Source organism: Pholcus phalangioides, unplaced genomic scaffold, assembly GCF_987345545.1.
Source record: "Pholcus phalangioides strain wild (caught in Gottingen) unplaced genomic scaffold, Ppha-v1.0 ptg000005l_1, whole genome shotgun sequence".
Lineage (NCBI taxonomy): Eukaryota > Metazoa > Arthropoda > Arachnida > Araneae > Pholcidae > Pholcus > Pholcus phalangioides.
The window spans coordinates 10,468,200-10,493,776 of record NW_028301598.1 but is presented as its reverse complement, the minus strand read 5'-3'; the positions used below and the strand labels follow the sequence as shown (position 1 = coordinate 10,493,776).

The window sequence follows — 25,577 nt, the reverse complement described above, 5'->3', positions numbered from 1 at the left end:
ATTCAGAAGGGGGCAGCCGTACCAAAGAACACAAAGAGAAAAAAATTTCAAAAAAGGGGGGGAAGCAGAACCAAAATTTTGCTCCTCCCCCCTTTAAATGTCAAAGAGGGTGTCACTCAACTTTGACTGGTCGAGTAAAATTTTACCCTCAGCTATTCCGTCATCGTCAAGAATAAAAGTAAATTTCAAAAACTCGAAAAACTCGAGAAAAAAAAAACTCAACGAAAAAATTTTTTTTTCGGTTTTTTGTTTTTTTTTTGGTTTTTTTTTTTTTTTTTTTTTTGCAAATGAGAAAGTAGAAATGCAAAAAAAAAAACATACTTACCTGCAGAACTTGACAGCGCAATATCCTGCTCCGGCTATAGCCAAACATGCGAATGGTGCCCACATAAGCCATGAGGAAAGTGAAACGCTGGATATCTCATCCGCAAGTTCCTCTTGCTCGGTGTTTTTTGGTGGCAGTGGCGTCGAACACAGTGGCTGTTCACGTAAAGAGACGTGTTCGGGGCTACAGATGCTTGGGTAATCCCAAGACATGCTTGCATCGCCAATATCCAAGGAGTCTCCAGATTTTGCTGCGCCTGTCAAGTCTGCACCGACTTCGGCTGATGTTATGCCAAAAGTTCGGTTTTTTTCCCCTTCCGCTAGAGTCACGGTAGTGTTGACTCTGTTTTCCCGGGGTGGAAGGAACACACTATCTTCCGACCAGTCTGATGGATAGACATAGTCTTCGGTGACGGTGTTCCCAATCGAGTTGCGCACTGGGAAACTCGATATCCTGTCCCCGAAGAGTGACGACGACGACCCGAATCCAACGCCGGATTGTACGGGTGTTCCGAAGCCGAAGCTAAAATCCGTGGGCGAGTTTGGATGTTGGATGGAGTTTTCCTCGCCTTCGTTGTAGCAGAGGACCTCCGACACGTTCTCCCACTCCACAGTGACGTCTGGAACAAAGTCCAGGTCGTCCCAAAGATCCCACGTGTCACACTGCGGACCGCACCTGTGATGGATGTTCGCGTCGCCTTCGTCGTCAAAAGCGAGATGGCGTTTGACTCCTCCGACGCACGGGCTGAGGTGCTCGTATCTCATCGCTCTAGAGACGAATCGCTTGGGGCGGAACGTGCCGTTGATGGTAGCGGTGTCCATGACGATGTTCTTCTCCTGCGTACAACGTTAATACGGAACAATCCAAGAACGGGATTGCAAATTAAAAGAGCCGACCCCCATCCGAAACTGGCACAAGTACAAGAAACAGAGAGGAGCCGAGAAAGACTGAGCCGTTGTCGGGGTTTATATACCCTCCGAGCGGGGTAGTCGAAAAATTTCAGGGAAATCCTCGTGAAATTCCTAGAATTCCTGGAGAAATTTTCCAATTAGGGACTGTGGTTACGCTAAAATTTCCTGGAAACACCCACCATATGCATTTATGCCGAGCGCCATCTCACGTTGTAGGTCGAAACGACCGATTTTTTTTTTCGTTTCGTGTACTTGTGGTTCGTTATTTTCCTTCTATGTGGGTGAAGGTTGATAGAGACGATACGAGAAAGAACTGGAAAAGCGACGCCGGGGTGTCAACGTCTTCGGAAGACACGGAAATATATACGTGGACTTAGTTTTTTTAAGTGTAGGCAGGGAGCGATCTGTAGTGGGATATTGCGTCACCACGTGGAATGTGCAGCGCCATCTATCTATCAAAACTGTGGAATGCAACGTTTACAATGAAGGCGATCTGAACAAGTCAAATTAGGTTCTCGGAGAAGCTCGAATTTTCACAGTTACTTCCGTACGCGAAATAAATTTTCCTGGTCGGGAGTTTCTTGGACTAGTTTCTAGAACTTCATCAAATCGCAAATGCTGCATTTCACAGTGTACATGTTTTTTCCCCCGCACTTTAGTATACTGAGGTGTAAGTATATCCTTGAATCATTTGCACGGTAAGTAAGTTGCTTGGAAAAGAATCGGGAAAGAAAAAATATTCAAAAACCTCCAGATGGAAACACCAGCATCAAACATATCAAATATCCGTTTGCATGTCAAAGTGTTGTAACCTGGGGGTAGCGACTGCCAACAAAACATTCAGAAGGGGGCAGCCGTACCAAAGAACACAAAGAGAAAAAAATTTCAAAAAAGGGGGGGAAGCAGAACCAAAATTTTGCTCCTCCCCCCTTTAAATGTCAAAGAGGGTGTCACTCAACTTTGACTGGTCGAGTAAAATTTTACCCTCAGCTATTCCGTCATCGTCAAGAATAAAAGTAAATTTCAAAAACTCGAAAAACTCGAGAAAAAAAAAACTCAACGAAAAAATTTTTTTTTCGGTTTTTTGTTTTTTTTTTGGTTTTTTTTTTTTTTTTTTTTTGCAAATGAGAAAGTAGAAATGCAAAAAAAAAAACATACTTACCTGCAGAACTTGACAGCGCAATATCCTGCTCCGGCTATAGCCAAACATGCGAATGGTGCCCACATAAGCCATGAGGAAAGTGAAACGCTGGATATCTCATCCGCAAGTTCCTCTTGCTCGGTGTTTTTTGGTGGCAGTGGCGTCGAACACAGTGGCTGTTCACGTAAAGAGACGTGTTCGGGGCTACAGATGCTTGGGTAATCCCAAGACATGCTTGCATCGCCAATATCCAAGGAGTCTCCAGATTTTGCTGCGCCTGTCAAGTCTGCACCGACTTCGGCTGATGTTATGCCAAAAGTTCGGTTTTTTTCCCCTTCCGCTAGAGTCACGGTAGTGTTGACTCTGTTTTCCCGGGGTGGAAGGAACACACTATCTTCCGACCAGTCTGATGGATAGACATAGTCTTCGGTGACGGTGTTCCCAATCGAGTTGCGCACTGGGAAACTCGATATCCTGTCCCCGAAGAGTGACGACGACGACCCGAATCCAACGCCGGATTGTACGGGTGTTCCGAAGCCGAAGCTAAAATCCGTGGGCGAGTTTGGATGTTGGATGGAGTTTTCCTCGCCTTCGTTGTAGCAGAGGACCTCCGACACGTTCTCCCACTCCACAGTGACGTCTGGAACAAAGTCCAGGTCGTCCCAAAGATCCCACGTGTCACACTGCGGACCGCACCTGTGATGGATGTTCGCGTCGCCTTCGTCGTCAAAAGCGAGATGGCGTTTGACTCCTCCGACGCACGGGCTGAGGTGCTCGTATCTCATCGCTCTAGAGACGAATCGCTTGGGGCGGAACGTGCCGTTGATGGTAGCGGTGTCCATGACGATGTTCTTCTCCTGCGTACAACGTTAATACGGAACAATCCAAGAACGGGATTGCAAATTAAAAGAGCCGACCCCCGTCCGAAACTGGCACAAGTACAAGAAACAGAGAGGAGCCGAGAAAGACTGAGCCGTTGTCGGGGTTTATATACCCTCCGAGCGGGGTAGTCGAAAAATTTCCAGGAAATCCTCGTGAAATTCCTAGAATTCCTGGAGAAATTTTCCAATTAGGGACTGTGGTTACTCTAAAATTTCCTGGAAACACCCACCATATGCATTTATGCCGAGCGCCATCTCACGTTGTAGGTCGAAACGACCGATTTTTTTTTTCGTTTCGTGTACTTGTGGTTCGTTATTTTCCTTCTATGTGGGTGAAGGTTGATAGAGACGATACGAGAAAGAACTGGAAAAGCGACGCCGGGGTGTCAACGTCTTCGGAAGACACGGAAATATATACGTGGACTTAGTTTTTTTAAGTGTAGGCAGGGAGCGATCTGTAGTGGGAGATTGCGTCACCACGTGGAATGTGCAGCGCCATCTATCGATCAAAACTGTGGAATGCAACGTTTACAATGAAGGCGATCTGAACAAGTCAAATTAGGTTCTCGGAGAAGCTCGAATTTTCACAGTTACTTCCGTACGCGAAATAAATTTTCCTGGTCGGGAGTTTCTTGGACTAGTTTCTAGAACTTCATCAAATCGCAAATGCTGCATTTCACAGTGTACATGTTTTTTCCCCCGCACTTTAGTATACTGAGGTGTAAGTATATCCTTGAATCATTTGCACGGTAAGTAAGTTGCTTGGAAAAGAATCGGGAAAGAAAAAATATTCAAAAACCTCCAGATGGAAACACCAGCATCAAACATATCAAATATCCGTTTGCATGTCAAAGTGTTGTAACCTGGGGGTAGCGACTGCCAACAAAACATTCAGAAGGGGGCAGCCGTACCAAAGAACACAAAGAGAAAAAAATTTCAAAAAAATGGGGGGGAAGCAGAACCAAAATTTTGCTCCCCCCCCCCTTTCAATGTCAAAGAGGGTGTCACTCAACTTTGACTGGTCGAGTAAAATTTTACCCTCAGCTATTCCGTCATCGTCAAGAATAAAAGTAAATTTCAAAAACTCGAAAAACTCGAGAAAAAAAAAACTGCACGAAAAAATTTTTTTTTCGGTTTTTTGTTTTTTTTTGGTTTTTTTTTTTTTTTTTTTTGCAAATGAGAAAGTAGAAATGCAAAAAAAAAACATACTTACCTGCAGAACTTGACAGCGCAATATCCTGCTCCGGCTATAGCCAAACATGCGAATGGTGCCCACATAAGCCATGAGGAAAGTGAAACGCTGGATATCTCATCCGCAAGTTCCTCTTGCTCGGTGTTTTTTGGTGGCAGTGGCGTCGAACACAGTGGCTGTTCACGTAAAGAGACGTGTTCGGGGCTACAGATGCTTGGGTAATCCCAAGACATGCTTGCATCGCCAATATCCAAGGAGTCTCCAGATTTTGCTGCGCCTGTCAAGTCTGCACCGACTTCGGCTGATGTTATGCCAAAAGTTCGGTTTTTTTCCCCTTCCGCTAGAGTCACGGTAGTGTTGACTCTGTTTTCCCGGGGTGGAAGGAACACACTATCTTCCGACCAGTCTGATGGATAGACATAGTCTTCGGTGACGGTGTTCCCAATCGAGTTGCGCACTGGGAAACTCGATATCCTGTCCCCGAAAAGTGACGACGACGACCCGAATCCAACGCCGGATTGTACGGGTGTCCCGAAGCCGAAGCTAAAATCCGTGGGCGAGTTTGGATGTTGGATGGAGTTTTCCTCGCCTTCGTTGTAGCAGAGGACCTCCGACACGTTCTCCCACTCCACAGTGACGTCTGGAACAAAGTCCAGGTCGTCCCAAAGATCCCACGTGTTACACTGCGGACCGCACCTGTGATGGATGTTCGCGTCGCCTTCGTCGTCAAAAGCGAGATGGCGTTTGACTCCTCCGACGCACGGGCTGAGGTGCTCGTATCTCATCGCTCTAGAGACGAATCGCTTGGGGCGGAACGTGCCGTTGATGGTAGCGGTGTCCATGACGATGTTCTTCTCCTGCGTACAACGTTAATACGGAACAATCCAAGAACGGGATTGCAAATTAAAAGAGCCGACCCCCGTCCGAAACTGGCACAAGTACAAGAAACAGAGAGGAGCCGAGAAAGACTGAGCCGTTGTCGGGGTTTATATACCCTCCGAGCGGGGTAGTCGAAAAATTTCCAGGAAATCCTCGTGAAATTCCTAGAATTCCTGGAGAAATTTTCCAATTAGGGACTGTGGTTACGCTAAAATTTCCTGGAAACACCCACCATATGCATTTATGCCGAGCGCCATCTCACGTTGTAGGTCGAAACGACCGATTTTTTTTTTCGTTTCGTGTACTTGTGGTTCGTTATTTTCCTTCTATGTGGGTGAAGGTTGATAGAGACGATACGAGAAAGAACTGGAAAAGCGACGGCGGCGTGTCAACGTCTTCGGAAGACACGGAAATATATACGTGGACTTAGTTTTTTTAAGTGTAGGCAGGGAGCGATCTGTAGTGGGAGATTGCGTCACCACGTGGAATGTGCAGCGCCATCTATCGATCAAAACTGTGGAATGCAACGTTTACAATGAAGGCGATCTGAACAAGTCAAATTAGGTTCTCGGAGAAGCTCGAATTTTCACAGTTACTTCCGTACGCGAAATAAATTTTCCTGGTCGGGAGTTTCTTGGACTAGTTTCTAGAACTTCATCAAATCGCAAATGCTGCATTTCACAGTGTACATGTTTTTTCCCCCGCACTTTAGTATACTGAGGTGTAAGTATATCCTTGAATCATTTGCACGGTAAGTAAGTTGCTTGGAAAAGAATCGGGAAAGAAAAAATATTCAAAAACCTCCAGATGGAAACACCAGCATCAAACATATCAAATATCCGTTTGCATGTCAAAGTGTTGTAACCTGGGGGTAGCGACTGCCAACAAAACATTCAGAAGGGGGCAGCCGTACCAAAGAACACAAAGAGAAAAAAATTTCAAAAAAATGGGGGGGAAGCAGAACCAAAATTTTGCTCCCCCCCCCTTTCAATGTCAAAGAGGGTGTCACTCAACTTTGACTGGTCGAGTAAAATTTTACCCTCAGCTATTCCGTCATCGTCAAGAATAAAAGTAAATTTCAAAAACTCGAAAAACTCGAGAAAAAAAAAACTGCACGAAAAAATTTTTTTTTCGGTTTTTTGTTTTTTTTTGGTTTTTTTTTTTTTTTTTTTTGCAAATGAGAAAGTAGAAATGCAAAAAAAAAACATACTTACCTGCAGAACTTGACAGCGCAATATCCTGCTCCGGCTATAGCCAAACATGCGAATGGTGCCCACATAAGCCATGAGGAAAGTGAAACGCTGGATATCTCATCCGCAAGTTCCTCTTGCTCGGTGTTTTTTGGTGGCAGTGGCGTCGAACACAGTGGCTGTTCACGTAAAGAGACGTGTTCGGGGCTACAGATGCTTGGGTAATCCCAAGACATGCTTGCATCGCCAATATCCAAGGAGTCTCCAGATTTTGCTGCGCCTGTCAAGTCTGCACCGACTTCGGCTGATGTTATGCCAAAAGTTCGGTTTTTTTCCCCTTCCGCTAGAGTCACGGTAGTGTTGACTCTGTTTTCCCGGGGTGGAAGGAACACACTATCTTCCGACCAGTCTGATGGATAGACATAGTCTTCGGTGACGGTGTTCCCAATCGAGTTGCGCACTGGGAAACTCGATATCCTGTCCCCGAAAAGTGACGACGACGACCCGAATCCAACGCCGGATTGTACGGGTGTCCCGAAGCCGAAGCTAAAATCCGTGGGCGAGTTTGGATGTTGGATGGAGTTTTCCTCGCCTTCGTTGTAGCAGAGGACCTCCGACACGTTCTCCCACTCCACAGTGACGTCTGGAACAAAGTCCAGGTCGTCCCAAAGATCCCACGTGTTACACTGCGGACCGCACCTGTGATGGATGTTCGCGTCGCCTTCGTCGTCAAAAGCGAGATGGCGTTTGACTCCTCCGACGCACGGGCTGAGGTGCTCGTATCTCATCGCTCTAGAGACGAATCGCTTGGGGCGGAACGTGCCGTTGATGGTAGCGGTGTCCATGACGATGTTCTTCTCCTGCGTACAACGTTAATACGGAACAATCCAAGAACGGGATTGCAAATTAAAAGAGCCGACCCCCGTCCGAAACTGGCACAAGTACAAGAAACAGAGAGGAGCCGAGAAAGACTGAGCCGTTGTCGGGGTTTATATACCCTCCGAGCGGGGTAGTCGAAAAATTTCCAGGAAATCCTCGTGAAATTCCTAGAATTCCTGGAGAAATTTTCCAATTAGGGACTGTGGTTACGCTAAAATTTCCTGGAAACACCCACCATATGCATTTATGCCGAGCGCCATCTCACGTTGTAGGTCGAAACGACCGATTTTTTTTTTCGTTTCGTGTACTTGTGGTTCGTTATTTTCCTTCTATGTGGGTGAAGGTTGATAGAGACGATACGAGAAAGAACTGGAAAAGCGACGGCGGCGTGTCAACGTCTTCGGAAGACACGGAAATATATACGTGGACTTAGTTTTTTTAAGTGTAGGCAGGGAGCGATCTGTAGTGGGAGATTGCGTCACCACGTGGAATGTGCAGCGCCATCTATCGATCAAAACTGTGGAATGCAACGTTTACAATGAAGGCGATCTGAACAAGTCAAATTAGGTTCTCGGAGAAGCTCGAATTTTCACAGTTACTTCCGTACGCGAAATAAATTTTCCTGGTCGGGAGTTTCTTGGACTAGTTTCTAGAACTTCATCAAATCGCAAATGCTGCATTTCACAGTGTACATGTTTTTTCCCCCGCACTTTAGTATACTGAGGTGTAAGTATATCCTTGAATCATTTGCACGGTAAGTAAGTTGCTTGGAAAAGAATCGGGAAAGAAAAAATATTCAAAAACCTCCAGATGGAAACACCAGCATCAAACATATCAAATATCCGTTTGCATGTCAAAGTGTTGTAACCTGGGGGTAGCGACTGCCAACGAAACATTCAGAAGGGGGCAGCCGTACCAAAGAACACAAAGAGAAAAAAATTTCAAAAAAATGGGGGGGAAGCAGAACCAAAATTTTGCTCCCCCCCCCCTTTCAATGTCAAAGAGGGTGTCACTCAACTTTGACTGGTCGAGTAAAATTTTACCCTCAGCTATTCCGTCATCGTCAAGAATAAAAGTAAATTTCAAAAACTCGAAAAACTCGAGAAAAAAAAAACTGCACGAAAAAATTTTTTTTTCGGTTTTTTGTTTTTTTTTTGGTTTTTTTTTTTTTTTTTTTTTGCAAATGAGAAAGTAGAAATGCAAAAAAAAAACATACTTACCTGCAGAACTTGACAGCGCAATATCCTGCTCCGGCTATAGCCAAACATGCGAATGGTGCCCACATAAGAAATGAGGAAAGTGAAACGCTGGATATCACATCCGCAAGTTCCTCTTGCTCGGTGTTTTTTGGTGGCAGTGGCGTCGAACACAGTGGCTGTTCACGTAAAGAGACGTGTTCGGGGCTACAGATGCTTGGGTAATCCCAAGACATGCTTGCATCGCCAATATCCAAGGAGTCTCCAGATTTTGCTGCGCCTGTCAAGTCTGCACCGACTTCGGCTGATGTTATGCCAAAAGTTCGGTTTTTTTCCCCTTCCGCTAGAGTCACGGTAGTGTTGACTCTGTTTTCCCGGGGTGGAAGGAACACACTATCTTCCGACCAGTCTGATGGATAGACATAGTCTTCGGTGACGGTGTTCCCAATCGAGTTGCGCACTGGGAAACTCGATATCCTGTCCCCGAAGAGTGACGACGACGACCCGAATCCAACGCCGGATTGTACGGGTGTCCCGAAGCCGAAGCTAAAATCCGTGGGCGAGTTTGGATGTTGGATGGAGTTTTCCTCGCCTTCGTTGTAGCAGAGGACCTCCGACACGTTCTCCCACTCCACAGTGACGTCTGGAACAAAGTCCAGGTCGTCCCAAAGATCCCACGTGTCACACTGCGGACCGCACCTGTGATGGATGTTCGCGTCGCCTTCGTCATCAAAAGCGAGATGGCGTTTGACTCCTCCGACGCACGGGCTGAGGTGCTCGTATCTCATCGCTCTAGAGACGAATCGCTTGGGGCGGAACGTGCCGTTGATGGTAGCGGTGTCCATGACGATGTTCTTCTCCTGCGTACAACGTTAATACGGAACAATCCAAGAACGGGATTGCAAATTAAAAGAGCCGACCCCCGTCCGAAACTGGCACAAGTACAAGAAACAGAGAGGAGCCGAGAAAGACTGAGCCGTTGTCGGGGTTTATATACCCTCCGAGCGGGGTAGTCGAAAAATTTCCAGGAAATCCTCGTGAAATTCCTAGAATTCCTGGAGAAATTTTCCAATTAGGGACTGTGGTTACGCTAAAATTTCCTGGATACACCCACCATATGCATTTATGCCGAGCGCCATCTCACGTTGTAGGTCGAAACGACCGATTTTTTTTTTCGTTTCGTGTACTTGTGGTTCGTTATTTTCCTTCTATGTGGGTGAAGGTTGATAGAGACGATACGAGAAAGAACTGGAAAAGCGACGACGGCGTGTCAACGTCTTCGGAAGACACGGAAATATATACGTGGACTTAGTTTTTTTAAGTGTAGGCAGGGAGCGATCTGTAGTGGGATATTGCGTCACCACGTGGAATGTGCAGCGCCATCTATCTATCAAAACTGTGGAATGCAACGTTTACAATGAAGGCGATCTGAACAAGTCAAATTAGGTTCTCGGAGAAGCTCGAATTTTCACAGTTACTTCCGTACGCGAAATAAATTTTCCTGGTCGGGAGTTTCTTGGACTAGTTTCTAGAACTTCATCAAATCGCAAATGCTGCATTTCACAGTGTACATGTTTTTTCCCCCGCACTTTAGTATACTGAGGTGTAAGTATATCCTTGAATCATTTGCACGGTAAGTAAGTTGCTTGGAAAAGAATCGGGAAAGAAAAAATATTCAAAAACCTCCAGATGGAAACACCAGCATCAAACATATCAAATATCCGTTTGCATGTCAAAGTGTTGTAACCTGGGGGTAGCGACTGCCAACAAAACATTCAGAAGGGGGCAGCCGTACCAAAGAACACAAAGAGAAAAAAATTTCAAAAAAATGGGGGGGAAGCAGAACCAAAATTTTGCTCCCCCCCCCCTTTCAATGTCAAAGAGGGTGTCACTCAACTTTGACTGGTCGAGTAAAATTTTACCCTCAGCTATTCCGTCATCGTCAAGAATAAAAGTAAATTTCAAAAACTCGAAAAACTCGAGAAAAAAAAAACTGCACGAAAAAATTTTTTTTTCGGTTTTTTGTTTTTTTTTGGTTTTTTTTTTTTTTTTTTTTGCAAATGAGAAAGTAGAAATGCAAAAAAAAAACATACTTACCTGCAGAACTTGACAGCGCAATATCCTGCTCCGGCTATAGCCAAACATGCGAATGGTGCCCACATAAGCCATGAGGAAAGTGAAACGCTGGATATCTCATCCGCAAGTTCCTCTTGCTCGGTGTTTTTTGGTGGCAGTGGCGTCGAACACAGTGGCTGTTCACGTAAAGAGACGTGTTCGGGGCTACAGATGCTTGGGTAATCCCAAGACATGCTTGCATCGCCAATATCCAAGGAGTCTCCAGATTTTGCTGCGCCTGTCAAGTCTGCACCGACTTCGGCTGATGTTATGCCAAAAGTTCGGTTTTTTTCCCCTTCCGCTAGAGTCACGGTATTGTTGACTCTGTTTTCCCGGGGTGGAAGGAACACACTATCTTCCGACCAGTCTGATGGATAGACATAGTCTTCGGTGACGGTGTTCCCAATCGAGTTGCGCACTGGGAAACTCGATATCCTGTCCCCGAAGAGTGACGACGACGACCCGAATCCAACGCCGGATTGTACGGGTGTCCCGAAGCCGAAGCTAAAATCCGTGGGCGAGTTTGGATGTTGGATGGAGTTTTCCTCGCCTTCGTTGTAGCAGAGGACCTCCGACACGTTCTCCCACTCCACAGTGACGTCTGGAACAAAGTCCAGGTCGTCCCAAAGATCCCACGTGTCACACTGCGGACCGCACCTGTGATGGATGTTCGCGTCGCCTTCGTCGTCAAAAGCGAGATGGCGTTTGACTCCTCCGACGCACGGGCTGAGGTGCTCGTATCTCATCGCTCTAGAGACGAATCGCTTGGGGCGGAACGTGCCGTTGATGGTAGCGGTGTCCATGACGATGTTCTTCTCCTGCGTACAACGTTAATACGGAACAATCCAAGAACGGGATTGCAAATTAGAAGAGCCGACCCCCGTCCGAAACTGGCACAAGTACAAGAAACAGAGAGGATTGGATTGGATTTTAAATTTTCTGGCGCAAGGACCAATGTGGTCAAACTGCGCCAAAACAAATTATAAAAATAAGAAAAATCATCCTTTTGTCATGTCAAAATACTAAAATCATGCATGATAAAAAGTAACGTAAAGCATAAAACAATGACATGAATTGTAAAAATCTATAATTTGTTATAAAAACCAATGGCTCTGATGAATTTAAAAATGCGAGATGCATCGCTATGGTCATTTAAAATGTCATGAAGTGAAAGATGACTATGACCAAAAGCGGTCGTAAAATGATGACGATGATGTGAACAAGTAAAAGCATGAGCAATGGTCAATGGACTTTGACAATGTGGGCACTGCGGTTGACTCTCTCGTAATAAAAAATATGATTGTGTGAGGCGACTGTGTCCTATGCGTAACCGGGCAAGCAGAACTTCCTCATTTCTGTTAGTTCTGCAGCTCGAACGCCAATGGCCAAGTGTGGGCTTGATGGCATGAAGTTTATTATTTATTTGATTGTTCCAGTGCTCCTGCCAGCGGTGATGCATCACTTCCCGGAGGATTGAGAAGTGGTCACTGGCAGGCATCAAAAGGCTATTATCGATGTTACTTGTTGTTCGAGCTGCGTTGTCTGCTTTTTCGTTGCCCGGTATTCCTACATGACCTGGTACCCAGTAAAATTTTACTGTGGTACCATGATGAATGAGGTAATGCAGTTCATGAAAAATGGAATGCATGAATGGATGAGTGTGAAACGTACAGGAACACAGTGCTTGTAATGCGCTGAGAGAGTCGCTATAGATGATGCATCGTCGGTGGCGTTTGCGTCGTATATGACGTAGAGCCCGAAGGATTGCATACAGTTCTGCCGAATAAATATAAAATATGTCGGGAAGTTTGAAAGATGTCTCCTCACAGCAGATGTAGGCACAACCGACATGCCCAGGGCTCTGGGAGCCATCGGTTTATATGGGGAAGTACCTATTGTACCTACCCCTGTGCCTGAAGAATATCTGTCGATATATGACATCTGCTGTGGTGGCTCTATGGTATAATGATAATGAAAGAGAGACATCTGGCAGAGACTGCTCCCATGGTGCCAGTTGCCAAGCAACTGGGGCCACACGACTGATGTCTAATTCTAGTTCTGCCACAAGTGCCCTCATACGAAGACCGTAAGATGGAACACATGAAGGTCGAGCAGCAAAAAGTCTATGAAATGACGGATTGAAAATGACATTATGAAGTGGATGACCTGGTAAAGACTTCATCTTGATATAATATTTCAAGGAAAGTTGTTGGCGTCTTGATGTCAGTGATGGCTCGTTGCATTCGACATAGAGGCTTTCCATGGGAGAAGTTCGGAAAGCTCCAGAGCAAATGCGGAGAGCGAGATGATGAATTGGGTCGAGCACACTCAGATAGCTCCGAGGTGCTGACCCGTATACAATGGAACCGTAGTCGAGCTTTGAACGTATTAGAGCTTTATATAAGTGAAGGAGCGACTTACGGTCTGCTGCCCACCATGTAGAAGAGATGACCTTCAAGAGGTTCATCGTCTTCATACAACGAGCTCTCAACTATGAAATATGAGGTTTAAATGTAAGTTTCTTGTCAAATGTAATGCCGAGGAATTTTGTATTCTCTACAATAGGTATTTGAGTATTATTTAAAAATAGCTGTGGGTCATCATGAAGCTCACGACGCCGGCAAAAATGCACAGCGACGGTTTTGTCAGATTAGAAAGAGAAACCGTTATCATGAGCCCACTTGCTGATCTTGTTGAGAGCAGTTTGTAATTGTCTCTCGGCTGACCTCATATTCACTGATTGATGTGATATTAACAGATCATCCACGTAAAGTGCGCCAGTGACTGACAACGGGAGTTGGTTCAACACCTCGTTGAGTCTCAAAATAAAAAGTGTTACACTTAAAATGCTACCTTGAGGTACACCTTGTTCTTGAATTTGGGGAGCTGATAACGTGCTTCCCATCCGTACCTGGAAGATGCGGCGAGCAAAAAAGTTCTTAATAAAAATGGGCAAGTTGCCCCGCAAGCCGCAATAGAGGTCGCAAAGAATTCCGTGCCTCCATGTACGATCGTAGGCCTTTTCTATATCAAAAAATATAGCTATTATATGCTCCCTCTTTACGAATGCTTGTCTTATTGATGTCTCAAGGCGTAACATATTGCATGTTGTGGACCTGAACCGTCTAAAGCCGCTTTGATGTTTAGATAAAATATTGTTAACCTCAAGGTAGTGCATAAGGCGATAGTTGACCATGCGTTCCATGAGCTTACATAGACAACTGGTCAAAGCAATAGGTCGGTAACTATTAGGTTGTTGAGGATTTTTGCCAGGCTTCGGGAATGCAAGAACAATGGCTGCTCGCCAGATGTCAGGAAATGAATGACTGACCCAGATCCGATTAAATAATATGAGTAAATGTGAGAGTGATTCAGATGAGAGATGCCGAATCATGGAATAATGAATGGCATCGGGCCCTACACCTGAGTCAGGACTTCGTTGCAAGGCCGTCGTCAGTTCATGAAAGGTGAACAATGAATTGTATCCCTCCGGTGTAAAAGGCCGGAAGGTGTACGATGTACGTTCGGCCGATGATTTAATGGGATGAAACGATGGGGGATAATTCGCATCACTGGAGACAGTGGCGAAATGGGCGGCGATGGTATCCGCAATATCCCTCACATCGCTGATGATAGTGCCATTGGTGTTTAAAATAGTGATCGGATGAGACTGATAATGACCATTGATTTTTCGGATCCGGTCCCAAATGACTTTCGATGAAGTAGATGAATTGATTCCCGTGGTAAACTTTCGCCAGGACTCGCGTTGAGCCTGGCGCCTGGTTCTTTTCACTATCGCCTTTGCTTTTAAAAATGCCAACTTATTGTCATGGGTAGGATACCGCCGGAACCTACTCCATTCTTTCTTTTGTGCTTTAATCGTAAGATTACATTCGTGGTTCCACCAAGGTTTAGGAAATTTAGGAAGTTTCGAGGAGACTTTGGGTATTGTTTCATTTGCTGCAGAGATGATACAACTGGTCACAAGGTCGACACAGTGGTCGACGTCGGTTTGCGAAACCATATCCTCCGTGATTTCTGCCTTGACCGTGAAGTCTGCCCATCGGGCGGCCACAAGCTTCCACCGAGGAGGACCCTCAGGTATGCTATGGCTTCGATCAAGGCACTTAACCACTAGAGGAAAATGATTGCTCCCGTGGAGGTACGGATCAACCGACCAGGACCAGTTCGGCAAGAGTGAGGGTGAACATAAGGATAAATCTATTGCAGTGAAACTATTGTTTGGGGCATGGAAATGAGTGAAACTGCCATCATTCATGATAGCAAGGTCCATGTCGTCTAACAGCCATTCTACCATTTTTCCACGAGGGGTGTTGCTGTTAGAACTCCATATCATGTTATGAGGATTGAAGTCTCCAAGAAGAAAAAATGGTGGAGGTAATTGATCAATCAGATCTCTCTGTAAGATGGTGTCATTTGGTGGCAAATAAATGGAACAGATGGTAATTCTTAGGCCTGTAGAGATTTCCACCGCGATGGCTTGCAGGTTCGTGCGCAGCGTTAAAACGCGCGACGACACGTGATGTGGAACCAGCAGAGCAACACCGCGGCAAGCCCTACTCCCGTCAGCGTAGTCAATACGAAAGAGGGAATGTCGCCTGATGTTCCATGTCTCCGAGGGCTTTATAAAAGTTTCCTGGAGTGCCACGCAAACAGGATGATAACGATTGATCAAATCCTTGAGATCTTCATAATTGGATCTAAGACCACGAATGTTCCATTGAATTATGTTGGCCATAAATTTAAATTTCAAATATTCTGTAGGATTGTCAAGATAGATGTCACCAATCGATGTGTCATCGATAAGTGACACATTTTTAACGGTGGGATGTGTCAAAGCTCTCTGTATGGCTTTTTTGGAATACCCCGTCTTGAAAGGTTTATTTTTTGTTTTATTTCCAGAACTAATTTTCGGTTTGGTACCAGTAGATATTTTGAATGTGTTCGCTGTTGCTTTTCCCGCTTCTTCTTCGGAGGTAGTGGACTCCCTCCGGAATCCAGCGGAGCAACAGCAGCCACAACTATTGCATGGTTGATTGGATGTGTTAGCAATTGGTTCGGTCTGAGTTGTAATAGAAACTTTTGTTACACTGTTAATCTTGTTAGTAGTCGGTGATTGTGAAGTCGTATTGGTGTACGATTTACCAACGATTGGAGCTTGGTTAGATGTTATGCGACGACGTGCTTCGATATACGAGATGTTATTAAGGACCTTGATCTTCTGGATCTCTTTTTCTTCATTCCATTTCGGACACTTCCTGTCAAATGCGGGGTGAATGCCACCGCAATTGACGCACTTGAATGATGTTGAAGTGCAGTTGTCCGAAATGTGGTCCTTCTCACCGCATTTTGCGCAGGTGGGTTGACTGCGGCACGCCGTTCGTGAGTGACGAATTTCTGGCAGTTGAAACATCTTACGGGGTTAGGTATGTATGGGCGGATTTTGAGACTATAATAGCCTATCTTAATATCTTTTGGCAATGTCGGTGATGAGTATGTCAGGATTATGTTACGTGATGGAGCTGGATTGCCATCTTTGCGGCTCATGATATGTTTGGCAGATGTTACGCCTTCAGACTCCAGCTCCTCTGTTAGTAGTTCTTCATCCATATTAATCAAGTTAGTATCTGAAATGACACCACGTGAATAATTCAACGTGGGATGGATTTTGACTGTTATTGGAATGTCTCCGAGAGATGTGAGCTTTTGAACGAGTTCGGATTGTTTAGGTGTGTTAGTTTCAATGAGAAGGTCTCCTGAACGAAGAGCCTTCACTGATTTTAATGTGCCTATTGCGCCATAGAGAGCTTTGTCTATTACGAATGGTGACACTTTTGTCAGCGGTTTATCAGTATCTGAAAAATGCAAGAAGAAAAATGAAATGATAGGATCCGGTTCAGTGACAATTGTTTCACTCATGGCAGTTCTTTGACGTTTTGGTGCATTTGAATTTTTCCCCATTTTGGAGATAATGTGTTCGGCCCCTACCGACCATGCCCACCATGGAGCCCTACAAGGGGACGCGCACACGTAACCGATGAAGGTTAGTGCATGGAAAACTGCATTTATTGCAAAAAATGCTAGTTCGACGGCTAAGAAAAAGCTCGAAACTTCGAAAACTCAAAAGCCGAAGAAGAAAATTGTGAAGCGCTACTCCTGCAGGAAAGTCGGTCATATCAAAAAGAACTGCCATTCAAGTAAAGATTATGAAACTTCTGACCAGAGTTCTCAGGGACAAGCATTCATGTCTGTCACAGATGCTAACAAGGACTGTCGGATAATTGATTCAGGGATTCTCATCACATATCGACTCGTTCGGATTTCTTCTCTTCGTATGTTCCTTTTGCTGAGCCAAAACCGCTTCGTCTCGGTGATGGAACTTTCATGTATGCTGAAGGATACGGCACGATTGATGTGGAAATGCTGGTATGTGGGAAGTGGAAATCAGGTCAATTGAAGAATGCTTGGTATGTCCCTAAATCTGACCAGAATCTGTTCTCATCTGGATCTGCTCTGAATCATGGTCTCATCGAAGTTGCTACACAAAGCACAAGAGAGTTCCGAAATGGGAAGCAGACTGTTGCTGTTGGAATTCGTTGTTGGAACTCAGTGGTGTGTACAAGCTTTTGATGCGTGTCATAATTTCTGAAGTTTGTCTCGCTGTGAAAAATTCTGATATTCAACTGTGGCATGAGCGACTAGGTCACCAGAACAATCAACATGTACAGAAATTCCTCAAAAGTAAAGGTATGGACATTCAGTTCAGTCGAAATTTTTGTGATGCATGTGGCTATGGTAAAATGCATAGACTCAGTTTCGGTACCAGAACAACGAGGCCAACTACAGTTGGTGGACTGATCCATGCAGATGTCTGTGGGCCGATGCCTGAAAAATCGTTGGGGGAAGCAGATATTATGTTGTATTCAAGGATGACTTCTCAAAGTACAGATCGTTGTACGTCTTGAAAGCAAAGTCTGAACTTCCTTCAAAGGTGAAACACTTTATTGCTGAAGTACGAACTCAAGGTCATACTATTAAAGAGCTAACTGATGGTGTGGTTCAGAGTTCAAGAATTCTGAAGTTGAATCCACTGTAAAAGAAATTGGATTGATTCATTGAAACTCAATGCCATACACAACAATACAAAATGGGGCAATTGAGAGGGAAAATCGGATTCTTGTGGAAGCCACCAGAACTATACTACATGATAAGGAATTGCCAGAAAAGCTATGGGCAGAAGCTGTTAATACCGCAGCCTATGTTATCAACCGAACTGGACCGAGTAGTGTTGATTAAAAATCTTATAAACTGTGGTATAACAAAGAGTCACCATTCAATCATTTACGTGCATTTGGTGCTGAATGTTTTGTGCATGTTCCAAAACAGAAAAGAAAAAAGTTTGATAAGAAAGCTCAGAAAGGATATTTTGTTGGGTATTGTGGCGATAAAGATGGCTACAGGGTATGGATACCCAGTAAAGATGAAATAGTGCTTTCGAGGGACGTTGTGTTCAAGAATGAAATCACGAGCAAGCAGATTTTCATCAACAATCCAGAGTTTACTGAAAAAGTTACCGAAGACACAGATGGTTTCAAGCAAGTTGAATCACAGCCAGACACAGATACGTATAATTTACGAGACAGGTCGAAGCTGAAGAAGCCATCCAAGTTTGATGATTGTCATGCTGGCAGAATGTGATGAACTAGTCACTTACACGGAAGCAATGTCATTAAAGGATTCAGGTCATTGGCAAGCTGCTTTACAAGAAGAGATGAATTCTCTAATTGAAAACAAGACATGGAAGCTGGTGGATTTGCCAAGTGATAGAAAAGCCATAGGAAGTCGATGGGTGTTCAAAGCTAAGAAAAATGCAGATGGTGCAGTGACAAGATATAAGGCACGTCTGGTCGCTAAAGGATTTGGACAGATACCTGGTGTAGATTACACCGAAACGTTCAGTCCAGTTGTTCGCTGCGATACTGTGAGAACGATGTTAAGCGTGGCTGCTAAGAAGAAAATAAAGGTTGCTCAGTTTGACATCAAAACAGCATTTCTTCATGGAGAACTAAGAGAAGAAATCTACATGAACCAGCCAGAAGGTTTCGAGAATGGTTCAAATCAGGTCTGCAAATTGATGAAGAGCATCTATGGATTGAAACAGTCCCCCAGGTGCTGGAATGAAAAATTCAGCAAATTTCTAGGAAATCATGGCTTAAAATCTTCAAGTTCAGATCCATGCTTGTTTGCTAATGCAGAGAAAACCTTTTTTCTTATCCTTTATGTGGATGATAGTCTGATATTTTCCAAGGACTTAAAAATGCTAAATATATTTCTTGACCAACTCAGATCTAAATTTGCAGTCGTAATAGATAATGCCAAGTACTTTTTGGGTATGCAAATTAATTATTTGGATGATGGATCGATTTTCATCCATCAGGGGCTCGACCATCTACTTGTCGTTCATAACAACCTGTCCCTCGTTGAAGGACAATTCTGAAAGACAAGCTGAAGAACAAAATTCTCAGCGACAATTTTGAGCGACCATTTTCCACTCGTTGAAGATTGTCGTTCAGACCACGTGATACGATAAGTACGCGAAAATGCTTCTTCGAGAGTATTTCATCTTCTGACCAATCAGCGCTATGTTAAGGAAATACAACAACTACTATGTTTTTTATTTTAATTGTTCTTCCTGCCGGTGGCAACAGAAACATTCTGTTTATTTACTTTCTGTCCCTTCGGTGTGCTTTTTTTTTCCCCTATCGCAATGAATGGTGCTCAACCCAAGCGATGCTCTAAGACCATCGCCACTCAGTATGGGGTGATGATAATTTTTTTGGAGAAACGCCATGCTTTAATTGAGGGGAAGCTGTCCTCTGACCTCACAAGTCACGACAAAAATACAACATGGTCACGGCTGGCGACAAAATTAAATGCCATTCCGTATGGTCCCAGCAAAGATGGGAAGGATTGGAAAAAGGTGAGTACTTCCAAGTTTGTTGAATTTTACCTTGTAATTTATGAAATATAGTTAATTTATTAAATATGTTTCGTTTATAAAACCAAAAGTTTTGTTTCCTGCTGATGTTAGAAAAATTACAGAAACGAAATAAGGAAATATTGCATTTAATCGCTTAAACTAATTTTTTTTTTTTATCAACATCTCTCAAAGGAAAAAAATCTAATGTAATTGTTTTTTATGTGGTTTATACAAACAATGGTAGAATGTTACAAAAATTAACAGCGGTCCAAACAGGCCTTTTTGAATCGGGTTTTTGAAGGTTGAATTAATGTGGCAGTTATGCATAGGATGATTATTTAAACCACAACATTTCTTTTTGTGTAGACATGGACTCACTACAAGAGTGCTGTGAAAAAAAAAGCGAAATTCACTTCATCCAATGTCACATTTTCTCACAAGGGAAGAGCTTCTTTACATTGTGATCTCATTAAATTTAACTTTTGGGACACTGTGCCTATTACCTCTGGCATACAGAAATGTTTTACTCATTTCCAATTGAGTTTTGTGGTCTTCCAGTTAGTGCCGTCTTAATGTATAGGTTATATATCCCCCACCAGGTTTGAGACTGCCCTGCATTTTCAGAAACTTATAACACATACAGTTGTGACATGATGGCATTGGGTTGTATCATTATTGTATATAACTGTCTGAAAGTTTGATGCATAATGGATATGATTATGAGATATTATTTGTTAAATCTCTTTCACTTGAATACACATTTCAGGTCCTGTTGATGTATCCCTTACTGTTCCTTCCCATCAAGAGGAAACAGCCTCAACTTCATTGAACAGGACGCCACAACGAAAAAAAAAAGCGATAGAAGAGCTCATACAGGCACAGGAGGAAACTGCAATAACCTTCAAAGAAGTACCCACTTCTATAAACAATCTTTCATCACAGTTATGTAACATGTTTAAAGATTTTATTGAAGTATATAAGAAAAATTAAAATTGTGATTTTTTTCCTTTTTTTTTGATTGAATTTGTATTGCTGTATTTCATTTAGATAGGTCACTTTTTAATCTGCCACAGGAGACTGGAGGATAATATGGCCCTGTTTACAGTTAAATTCAACCATTTAAAAATTCATGAAATGTATGCATTGGCTAACAGAGATCAGGAAATAACAGATTGGAAAGTTAAAATGAACAAACATAGGGAAGGATCAAGATCACTAAAAATATTTTAATAAAAACTATTTCCGATATCTTTTTAAAACCAAAATCAATGAATTCCTCACACCTTGATTAAGTAATGAGTCAACTCTCAGTTACATTTAGTTTCATTGTGCATTTATTATTTTCTTTTCTTGCAAAATTTGAGGTATGGCAAGAATTTAACTGCCAGGACAATACATTGCAGCATAAAACATTCGAAACACAAGACATTTTATAAGCAATACTATATTCAAAAACTGAAAACATCACAAACAAAAATTCACAAAGATAAAACTTGTAAGACAAACGCAACATTTGTGCATGCCCTTCTGGTCAATAACGCTTTCCCTCCCTATTTTTGACTGCATTCACACATATAGGTTGGAAAAACACACCCGTAGTCAGTGTTTACCGCTCAAAAAAAAACCACACAGTTCACTAGCAATAATCATCATTACCGCTGAGCATCCATTGCCTCGATGTTAAGAGTCAGAAGTTCTGTCTGAAATAATAAAAAACTATGTAATGATAGTTAAAAAGACTGCATAGAAGCATGTGAATTACTAAAACCTGACATTGTGTCAGACAGAAATCGTTACAAATATCATGAAATTTAGTAATGGAAAAAAAATTTCTTTACATAACGGTTGAGAACAGTGTTCAGACAACATACGTGTATAGTACTACAAGAACAAATTCTGTTTGATAGTTTGTATAAAGATATCACACCTTTTCTTATTTTATGTCATTGCATAGTGACAGTTTTCATGGAACGTATCATAAATGACTACTAAACCAGACATGCACCTCAGCCATATTGCTCTGCGGAACTTCTAGCAAATTGATACATGTTTGAATGTGCGTGCCCGTGTTGTGAACCTAATGTGAAGCTTGTTTCTGTCTAACGTTTGTTATAGTGATCCATGTGGCACCCATAGGCATAAGCTCATTGAAAATTTGGAGGGAGGGGTTCAGGCTCAAATAATGGTGTCGTATAAATGCAAAAACCATATAACTGGCACTTTTAAAAAATTAACCCCCCCCCCCCCCCCACACTTTCCACAGATGTTTCCCAAAATTCAAAATCATAAAGGATGATTATTGGCAAGAAGTTGAAATACTATATTTCTCACCAATTGTGTGTTGACGGAGTGAAACTGCTTCCCGTTGACGTAGGAAGGCTCTGGACACTTGCAGGTCGACATATTGGGACATCTCACATACTTATGTAGCATCAACGTATTGATGGCCTCAGTAACTGTGTGGATAGAGTTACTCACAGACTGTTCGTACATCCCCAAACAGACGTCTTGGCTCAGGCTTCTTTGGTAGGCACCAGTGGCATGTACATAGAACCTGCGCAAAAGTTAAATCAAACATGAGTAGTTGTTCAAGATATATTGTAAAACTATTATATTTGAATAAACTAATGTTATGGTAAAGTGCTACGAGAAACTTCTGTTAGAAACAAATACTAACGCACTCACGGAAAATGTAACCCCCCCCCCCAAAACATGAAAAACAATGACATATAGTGTAACTATCGGTTAGTAATGGAATGGTTGCTATTAAATGAGGTCATTATAACGAGCATATAGACTGTATACCGTATCTCTCACTCATCCCCCAGTGCAAAAGTACAAGGGAAAAACATGCATAAGTGAGAGCAGGGCCGCAACTAGGGGGGGGGAAGCAGATGGGTCTCGGGCACTAGACCCGAGGGGGGTGCAAATTTCATTCTGATATCTCTCCTTCAAAACGTTACAAAGGGGTGGCAAAATACTCGCTTGCCCCGGGTGACCAAGCATCTAGTTGTGGCCCTCAGTGAGAGAGGCATACAAGCGAATAGCATTATTATCCATGCAGTGTGCAATCGCTTCAGTACTCACAAAAATAGGTAAACCATTAAGTGAATATTTCATTGGAACAACTGTGATGGACAAAGGGTGATCTAAACAAAATACTGTAAACTTGTTTAGGGTACTTATTAATTTTACATACACATATATACACAGGCAAGGCTTGACAAATGGAAAAAATATTTAGGCACCAGCCCAATTTCTTAGCTGCCCTGCAAAATTTGGGAATCACAGGTCTGGGGTAGTCTCAAGAACGCAATGGACCCCTACGCTTGAATCTTTGCCGGTACTTGCCAAAAAAGGTGAATTTAGAGTGTAAAACAATGAAAAATGATGGAAATCGTCCCCGGGCACCTTCAGCCCCACCCTTGTGGGTACAATGCATGGGCCTCAGGCAAAGTTATATTCTAGGACCCCCTTAATTAACTGAAAGGGCCTGTAGCTTATAAATTTTATGCTTTCCTCGCGAGAATCATAGCACCAACTCTCACTCTTACGAGGCCATTTATGCACATCGGGTCGTGCCCGGAAGGGGCCCCACGTGTTAAGACGGCACTGCACAGAACTACATATTTTGTGCATGAGTTTTTCAAAATACTTTTATTTTGAAATACTTTTATTTTGAAAGCCTAGTGTTTTTTAATGAATATCAAAATTACCTGAAAACATCGTGAACATAAAAAATGTATAGGCCTAAATGGGCTTACGTTAAGTACTTGATTCGTTTTCCATTATTAATAAAAAAACATTCATTCAAAATGAAACACCACTACAACGAATAATTTCTGATTATAATTATTTTAATTTAAACGTTAATTATTACTTACCTTTCTCTCAACTGTCAGCGGTGTCTCGAGTTCCGACCTATGGGCCAACATCGGCGCAATTCCTCGAACGCTTTCCTCGTAGCATTTTTCTTCAACCTAAAAAGGTTCACGAATTCTTTATCCGACAGCTCAAACGCATCCATGACGTATCTATTTCAAACCGGAGCACGTGCACGCATTTGAGAATCGTAATAATCATTTAACAACACCTAAGTCGACGCCATCGCCATTGTTAAGCCTACTGAAATAATTGTCCTTCCGCTTGAGGTTCCCGGCTCTCGTTCACAATTGTCCCTCCCAGCGATCCGCATTTATCGTTCACGAAGAATATGGTCGCAAAAACTTCCCTTTTATCGCTCATAACGAGAAATCGCTGAGTGAACGATAGAATCGTTACCGGGGACAAGTAGATGGTCGAGCCCCTGGAATCTTATTGCAGACGAACCTTAGCCCGTTTCAATATGACAAGATGCAAATCCGGTAGGCACGCCTATTGAAAAGTGTTGTTTAACAGCAGAGATGCCTGCTGCTCCAGCCCTTGATGTTCCTTACAGAGAGGCTATTGGGAGCCTCATATTTCTAGCTACGGTCACTCGACCTGATATAGCTTACACGCTTGGTATGCTTACACGCTTGGTATGCTCTCTCGGGTATTAGACAAACCGCAAGATTGTCATTGGAATGTTGTGAAAAGGACATTGAAATACCTAAAGGGTACAGTAAATTGGGGTATTTTGTACTCATCTGATTCCAAAGCTGGTGCTTTAGAAGCATTCAGTGATTCAGATTACGCAGGGGATCCTGTGTCAAGGAGATCAACCTCAGGCATGGTGTTTTTGTGTAGCAGTGGCGCAATAACATGGAAGAGTCAACGTCAGAAATGCCTAGCTCTATCTACAACTGAAGCTGAGTTTGTGGCGGCGAGTCAAGCAGCAAAAGAAATAGTATGGCTTCATTACTACAGGTCGACAACCAGAGTGCCATCAGACTCATAAAAAATCCAGAGTTTCACTGCAGAACCAAGCACATTGATGTGAGATACAAGTTCATTCGAGAACTGTACCAGAAAGAACAGCTAGATGTGCATAACTGTTCGACTCAAGAGCAAGCTGCTGATTTATTCATTAAGCCACTTCCTTGTGGAAGGTTTAATCATTTGAAAGAAATGATAGGGATGTGTGCATTGAAGGAAAAATGATGTGTTGCATTGTGTATCGTTATATATATATTTTTTCCTTTTGTATCCGTTCAGTATTCTTGCATCTGTGCTTATGTATTGTATTATGGTTGGTTACTTTTTTTTTATTTGTTAGCATGTTTAATTTTAGGGGGAATATTGAATATTTAAAAATTACCGTTAACCGTGATATACTTTAATGCTTTATTTGTGGCAACACATGTTTTATTTACATTCGTTGTTTTGCGTTCATTCAGTTCGGACGGCTTTTTTTTTTTTTCTTTTTTTTTTTTGTGCATCCATTAAACTTCAATTCGTTTCTCTGCTCACTCGTACTACGTATAATTTGAATACTACTTCATCCTTTGGCGTGGCTTGTTTTGCTCTTGCATCAGTGTAGTCATTTTTAATGTTGTTTTCGTGGTGTGTTTTAACCCACTGTAGTTTTGTATTAAATTTTTGAAAGATCTTTTTCTGCATTATTATGAGCACTCTGTTGTTTTTGTAATTTGGATTACCGATTGTACATAAAGTTGATTTTGAATCTGTATATATGTGGGCCTCATACATTTTATTTCCAAGGATATGTTTTGCCACATTATATATTGCTAATAATTCTAACAAAAAGACGGTACTATTGTATGACAATCTGTACATTTTTTCCAATGTTCTTTTGTTTTCATGATAGTACATGTACGCACAGCCCACTCTGCTTAACATTTTGGAGCCATCTATATGAAAGGAATGTGTGTTATTGTCCTTAGCATTTTCGTCCCATTCGATCTTGATTCTATTCCATGGTGGAA

At 42.9% G+C, this 25,577-nt stretch overlaps 1 long non-coding RNA gene and 1 pseudogene across 1 annotated transcript in view; both read left to right on the top strand.

The window, feature by feature from the left end:
• The window catches only part of LOC149086288 (uncharacterized), a 336,262-nt gene extending 315,723 nt beyond the window's left edge, over window positions 1-20,539 (top strand). Inside the window, exons 2-3 of the long non-coding RNA XR_016192678.1 lie at window positions 19,168-19,710; window positions 20,477-20,539. This is a non-coding gene — a long non-coding RNA (uncharacterized LOC149086288). The remainder of the gene's footprint in view (window positions 1-19,167; window positions 19,711-20,476) is intronic.
• Window positions 20,540-24,113: 3,574 nt separating this feature from the next.
• Window positions 24,114-24,589, top strand: LOC149086287 (uncharacterized; annotated as a pseudogene).
• The last annotated feature ends 988 nt before the right edge of the window (window positions 24,590-25,577 follow it).